Source organism: Haemaphysalis longicornis, unplaced genomic scaffold (assembly GCF_048455015.1).
Source record: "Haemaphysalis longicornis isolate Haplotype H1 unplaced genomic scaffold, Haemaphysalis longicornis Haplotype H1 scaffold_1, whole genome shotgun sequence".
NCBI classification, from domain to species: domain Eukaryota; kingdom Metazoa; phylum Arthropoda; class Arachnida; order Ixodida; family Ixodidae; genus Haemaphysalis; species Haemaphysalis longicornis.
The window spans coordinates 369,533,744-369,541,243 of record NW_027526203.1 but is presented as its reverse complement, the minus strand read 5'-3'; positions in this window follow the sequence as shown (position 1 = coordinate 369,541,243).

The window sequence follows — 7,500 nt, the reverse complement described above, 5'->3', positions numbered from 1 at the left end:
CGGTGGCTCGTCAAATGCACATGAGTGTTCTGTGTCTCAGTATTGCCACTCTTTTAAGTAGGCAACCCTGACGATTCACGGAAAAAGCAGCTAATCTAATCCTTTAAATTTCTTAGGGACGAAGACATCGCCACTTGATGCAGAGGTCATAAAAATATAATTCATTCAGTACTAAAAATGAGGCCAAGCCGCATTCACTCAAAATCAGAATGATTGAGGTTATGGTGTTTAACGTGCCGACTTCTACACCCAGACTTCTGGCTCGTCATCGTGGGGGTGCTCCGTATTAAGTTTGATCTCGTGGGTATCGTTCACGTGCGCCTAAATGAGATAACGATGGATATATTTCGCCATCATCATCGTCTTACCATCATCATGAGCTGCAAGTGAAGTGATATATATATATATATATATATATATATATATATATATATATATATATATATATATATATATATATATATATATATATATATATATATATATATATATATATATATAGAAAGATAGGGCAGCAGTCTACAACGCCAAAGGAGGCATAGGGGTGTGGTTGGGCTCTTTTCTTTTTCACTACGGTTAATGAAGTAAACATTTTTTTTTAATATAGAGAAGAAAGAAAGAAAGAAAAACACGCGCCCAGAGTGGGGACCGAACCCACGCCTTTCGATTACATGTCGAATGCCTTACATGTCGAATGCCTTAGCATAAGAGGGCTTCCCGCCAGTTACCCGCTCATGACAGGCTGTAGACGCTCGAGTCACGCCCCGGGGGTTGAAAAGAAGGTCCCCTTCTCCCCGTGTAGTCAGAGTGGCGCTGGCTACCACCCTCAAGCGTCAGATACACTTCTAGTAAATATAAATAGCCCAGAAAGTGAAGGAGAACACAGTCGCCCAGATAGCCGAATTGGTAAGGCATTCGACATGTAATCGAAAGGCGTGGGTTCGGTCCCCACTCTGGGCGCGTGTTTTTCTTTCTTTCTTTCTTCTGTATATTAAAAAAAATGTTTACTTCATTAACCGTAGTGAAAAAGAAAAGAGCCTAACCACACCCCTATGCCTCCTTTGGCGTTGTAGACTGCTGCCCTATCTTTCTGTATTTCCTCAACGAGCCCCTCATTTCCTTACTATATATATATATATATATATATATATATATATATATATATATATATATATATATATATATCATTACCAGCCTTGTACGCCCACTGCAGGGCAAAGGCCTCTCCCATTATTCTCCAATTATCCTGGTCCTGTGCTAACTGCGACCAATTTATCACCGCAAACTCTTGATCTCATCTGCCCATCTAACTTTCTGCCGCCCCCTGCCACGCTTGCCTTCTCTCAGGATTCACTCTGTTACCCTTAATGACCAACGGTTATCGTGCCTTCGCAATACATGCCCTGCCCACGTCCATTTCTTCTTCTTAATTCTACTAATATGTCCTTAACAGGCGTTTGTTCCCTGATCCACTCCGCTCTCTTCTTGTCCCTTAATGTTACACCTATCATCTTCCGTTCCATTGCTCGCTGAGTCGTCCTCAATTTAAGTTTAACCCTCTTAGTGAGCCTCCAAGATAAGATTCTGCCCGTAGGTGAGTACCGGTAAGATGCAGCTGTCATACACTTTCTTCTTCAGGGACAATGGCAGGCTGCCATTCATTATCTAATATATATAAATATATATCTATATCTATATATATAGCGAATCAGATTTGGAAATGAGGGGCTCGTTGAATGAAATGAAGACAGAAATAAGAGTAGGCAGTCAAGAAAGCCGAGAAAAGGGAAGGGGAAGGTGTGGTAGGTCATTTATGCTTCTTGAAACTGATATACAGTCGAGTCCACTTATAACAATACCGGTTTTAACAATATATCGGATATAAAAATGGACAGCCGCGGCACCGTCAGCTTTTCATTGTATTCTATGGCAAAATAAACCGCTTATAACAATGCTGTCATGATGCAATATCGGTTATAACAATTAAATGTGGGCACTGGAACCAACCCTGAACGAAACAAAAATGCAAAAACGCTGCGACAATGCCACCCCAACCCCGCCTATTACGCAAAAGGGCATGAGAGCATACGCGCGGCGGCCAGGCGATAGCGCACTTGGCCTCGCACGCGGCGAGTGCGCGCCGAAGAGGCTCGCATGCCACCGCTGCTTTCGCCTGCCGCGGCGACGTGGAGGAGGGGGAGGAGGACCGGATGGGCGCCTCTACGGGCAGTGGGGCAGTCCATTCTGAGGGTGCGCCGCCTGTAGAAAAAGCACCGGGGTGCCTAAGCCGCCGATGCAGCAGCGCTGTGTGCACTGTGCCGACCTCCCCTCATGTCCCCCTCATTAAATGCTCTTGTTTGTCACGTTTTCTTTGTTATTTTCGGCATAACCCGCTTATAACAATAATCGGTTATAACAATGATATTTTCATGGCACCTCAATATTGTTATAAGTGGACTCGGACGTATATTTTTTGAAGAAATGAAGAAAGTGAAGAGAAACATGCCCATCCCACCCGGCGGGCATGTTTCTTACTGCAGTGTCTAGCGAAACCCATGGACTTTTGCCATGCACGCCCGCTGGCGACCGGTGGATTATTGTCGCTATCGACCACCTGACGCACCATGCTGAGGCTGCGGCATTGCCAACGGCTTCAACAGGAGACGTCGCTTCTTTTATCCTCAGTCACTTCATTTTGCGACATGGAGCGCATGCGAGCTTATCAGTGATCGCGGACGTGTGTTCTTGTCTCAAGTTGTTGAAGCACTGCTCAAGGCATGCCGCGTCGTGCACAACTACTGCCTACCACCCACAAACAAACGACCGAACAGTTCGCTTCAATCGCACACTGGGGACATGCTCGCCATGTACGTCGCCGACAATCACCAGAACTGGGACCTCGTACTACCTTATGTCACCTACGCGTACAATACCGCCACTCAAGCTACGACGGGTTTTTCTCCATATTTTCTGCACTACGGACGTGAGCCCTCGTGCACTCTGAGTCTGGACACCGTCGTGCCCTACCGACCAGGTCCTTCAGAGTGTGCGCCCCTTTCTGATGCCACGAAGCGCGCGGAAGACTGCCGCGGCAACTCGCGCGATGCTTCACTGCTGAAGAACAGCGGAGACAAAAATCTCGACTCGACGACATTGCTGCAGACCCCACCTATTTACCTGCAGCTCCCTGGTGTGGCGTTGGGTGCCCTCTACGACACCGGGATTATCCAGCAAGCTCCTGTCGAAATATCACGGACCTTACCGTGTCTTTGAACGGGTTTCCCCAGTCAACTACGTTGTAGAGCCTATGGCCCCTTCTTCGGACCTCCGAAGGCGTGGGCGTGAAACTGTGCACGGGCAGCGTTTGAAGCCTTATCACGAACCGATCGTTTCTTCGGCGCCATGACGCAATCGCCCAGATGGCTGTCTTTTCCGGGGGGTGAAACCACTGGCCAACAAGCCCGTATGGCCTCTCATCCATCACTGTCATCACCCGCCCTCACGAATCATCACCAGTAGTGGTTGCGAAACAGAATAAGCTGAAGACTAGTCACACCGACATAGCCTGGTTACCTCATTCGAGTGTCTGCGCTTCGCTACCAATAAACCCCTTCCAATGTATATATATATATATATATATATATATATATATATATATATATATATATATATATATATATATATATATATATATATACAGAGAATGAGAGAGAGAGAGAGAGAGAGAGAGAGCAGCCCCCCTTCCTCCCGGAAAAATGAAAACTTTCCGCCTATAGGCCTCCTGCGCTGCCCAGGGGGCGCTGCGCAAACGGCTTCCGGGCAGTACTTCCGGGTAGTACAAAGCTGCGCGGGTCCCATAGGATCCCGTATTGACAGAAGCAAAATGAGCTCGACGTTCCCGATTATTTTGCGACGTGGTCACCAGCCCATCCCCGACGCGTCCGATCTATTTCAGCGATCAACTTGGCATTAGGGAAAAAGCTTTGCAGCGCTAAACACGTTTACAGCGCCGACGAAAGTGCCGGGGCCGTGACGGCGTCTGCTACTCGCAGGTTCACCGATCGATGGTCGTACGAAGTGAAATTTTAAGTGAAATTTCTAGTTTAAACAAATACTCTAGGTGACAAAAACTTCTCAAAAACTGCCGATAAATAAAGAAGAGTGACGCAATCGGCGATGATTGCGCTTTAAAAAGCCAGCGAGTCCGGCGGACCGCAGGCTCTCCTGCTGCGGTGCGCCGCTCTTTTGCGTACCTGCACACTACACGTGCACTTTGATTAAACAGTGCTCGTTTGCGTCGCCGTTACGAATACATGCTGCAGCGTTAGCTTGCCGTTTAGTTGCGTGTCTCAGTGACAAAATGCCGCGACCGTCAGAAGCGTGAAATCTCTTTTGCGATTCCGAAATTAGTGGCCGTAAAACAAAGTGGTCGGGTGAACTAAGAGGCCACTCGCTTTCCTTGTTTGCTCTCACTTTACGTAATTACGCTCTTGCAGCATACATTCCCAGTTCGCACTTAATAGCCTAGAATGAGGGTCAGCAACGGCCGAGTTCCATGCAGCCGACACGGCGGAGGGCTGGACGGCAAATCGGGTGGGAGGAGGAGGGGGGCTTTGAATGCAAAGAGAAAAAATTCAGCGAATTTCTAATAATATTTGACAATAATCTGGCGAAGTGTGAAGAACTGGAGGACGCCAATTCTCTGTTCTTGCCTCGCTGTCTAACGCCATTTGAAGTCAAAACTGCAGCATGTCGGCGTTCAGATTCGACGACCCCTGCACTAGAAAACCAACACAGTCAGTGATGGTCGCATGTAAATATTCTGGGCCTCGCGCCGTGTATGCGGCTGTGTTATGTTATGCTGTGACATGTCTGCAGGCAGCGGGCGTGTGATTTGGTGCATGTTTTGCGTCCTTTAAGAGCGCTTAATTTGTTTATTTGGCGCTATTGCCCCAGCTACTCGCTAGTATACATGTGCCCTGCCGTTCGTAAATCGTGCGGCGTAAAACGTTACACAAGAATCATTTAGTTTGCGAAAATACGAAACAAAATTTCCACTCGTTTCAAAGACGGTGCCAGGCCAGCAGTGTCAGCTGAGTCGGCTGCGCAATTCTTGCGTTCGCTTGCATGCTGCCGCTGAATCAACCTTTTGCAGTTACCTCAGGATATAGGATGAGAAGCGTTCCGTGTTTATGCTACTCATGAACTTTCCTTTGTCGACCACACGCAAGAAGAAAAACTGTAACTGTCGTCAAACAGTTAAACCACCCGACCTGGCGATACTGTCCCACGCCGCGACCACCGCGACAGCTCGCTCAAAACAAAGCCGATAAATCGGCTTCTTTTAGCGGATATTATTTTTTTTTAGCCTCTGCAACTACTTTAAAGGCTATTTCATACAGTATGCAGTCATTTAAACACGCCACAAAGCGCCACAACCAACTTTCACTCTGGCTTGTAATTGAAACACACGGAGGGCGGCGAGGGTCGTCTGCTTTTGTACTACCCAGAGGCGTCGGCCGCTAGGGGCGCTGCATGTCGCCAAAACTCCAGCGCAGGAGGCCTATGTGCGGGGTAGTCATGGAGTCATGGTGCCACAGGTATACCCTAAGAAGGTTTAACGCTGGTCGACCGCTCCTAACATGTCGTAAGCGCTGAGTCACGGCCCGGGGGTTTAAAAGAAGGTCCCCTTCACCCCGAGTAGTCGAAGTGGCTCTGGCTACCACCCCCAAGCGCAGGAAACGGTTGCCTTGACATAAATACACAAGAAAGTGGAGGGAGCCACAGCCCCACCGGTAGCGTACTGGTAATCGCACCAGACGCGTATTCTGGTGGCAGTGGGTTCGGATCCCACCTGGCGGGCGTGTTTTTCTCCACTTTCTTTCTATCTTTCAAACATTTAAACAACTATACCTGTATCACGAACAATAAATGACCTTTCCCATTTTACCCTTCGCCTTCCTTGGCGTTCTTGACTGTCTACTATGGGTGTGCGAATATTCGAAAATGTCTAATATTACTCGAATATTAAATATGTTATATTCGTATTCGCTCCGAAAACTATGTATTCGAAAGATTTCAAATATTCGAAAGCGCTCGAATAATCGGCTATTGTCGAATATTTGGATTGATTAGTTTAAGGGGGGGGGGGGGGGGGGACGGGGCTCTCGACTTCTTAAAAATTGCCAAAACATTTTTTTTAAAGCCAAATATTCGGCTTCTATGTTTTCTATCCTGTGCGTTTGCAAAGTTTTTCCGGCGAAAACCGTCGAAAAGGGGCATAAAAATACTTTTGCAGCCGCGGTGACAAAATGTCAGCGGAAAATAGCGAAAAAACGGCAATTTTCGGAGCGCTCTAGCTCCGCAACGGTGCCACCGGGCGCAGCCATTTTCATACCATTGGATCGGCCGAGCTATCCTCTTTCCGGTCCTGGCCTTCTTTTTTATCTTCGTGTATTCACAAACGCACGAAGGACAGAAAAAGAAAGACGCACTAACGAAGCCACAAATAGATGCTGAAGCACGGTTGGCCTTCCGGTCGGCGCGCGTTGAAACGGCCCTCCTGATTGGGCGTCGCTGCGGCAATGCAAGATGGCGGCCTCCTGAATTGCTTAGTGCGCGTTTCTGAGTTCATCATTTGCGCTGCTTCGCTGGGCCAACTTTCTGTTCAGTCATTTTATCTGCTCTGGTATTCAACGCGGACATTATCGCGATGGGAAAGCCTGAGATCACAAGCCATGGATTACGCGAAGTTGCGTGCCTCGAAAGGCGGAGGTCATCGAACGCTTCGTGCTGTGCGTGACTTTACCCTGCAGGGTGAAACGCGGTGTGCGCGCTTCTAAACGCGGTTCGCGAAGTGAAATTTTCGTGTGATTTGCGATGCTTACACGTTTAGTTATTGCTGTGTCTGCCAGTAGTCTCGCTAGCCTTGGGAAAGAAACGGCCGACGCGTCAAAAGCTGCGGCGGGCACGGCGTATCCGCTGCGCGTTGAAGTATCGCCTGACTGCGGAACCGTGTACGATTGAACTCCAGTAGTTGTAATTAATGCCTGTGACGTTAGATTGAATCTTAAGAGCGACCTGAGGGGCCATGTCAGGGATAAACAGAGTGTGACATGTTGCGGTATACGAGCGCCGCGATGCTGGCGAGCCATATCGCTATTGGCGCAATGTTTCCCGTGAATTTCGGGAAATCATGCAAACACGTCTGAGTTGGGAATAAAAACGTGTTGACGGCGTTAAAAATGTACCTTGCTGTCGTTGAATTTCACAAATTCAATTTTTAGGGAAATTATTAGTACCGATGCATACATAGTGCATATTGGCTGTGCTACGAGGAATATTGGATGCCCTAAATTCCAAGTGTACTAATAAAATGTGCATGTATATAAGTTGGAGTTATGCAGAATATTATACCAAGCTTCAAAGGAGCTCATTAGTATCCTTGTGGCATGTAAACTTTTGGCAATGAACACCTGCACGTAAGCTGCTGCTCCAAAC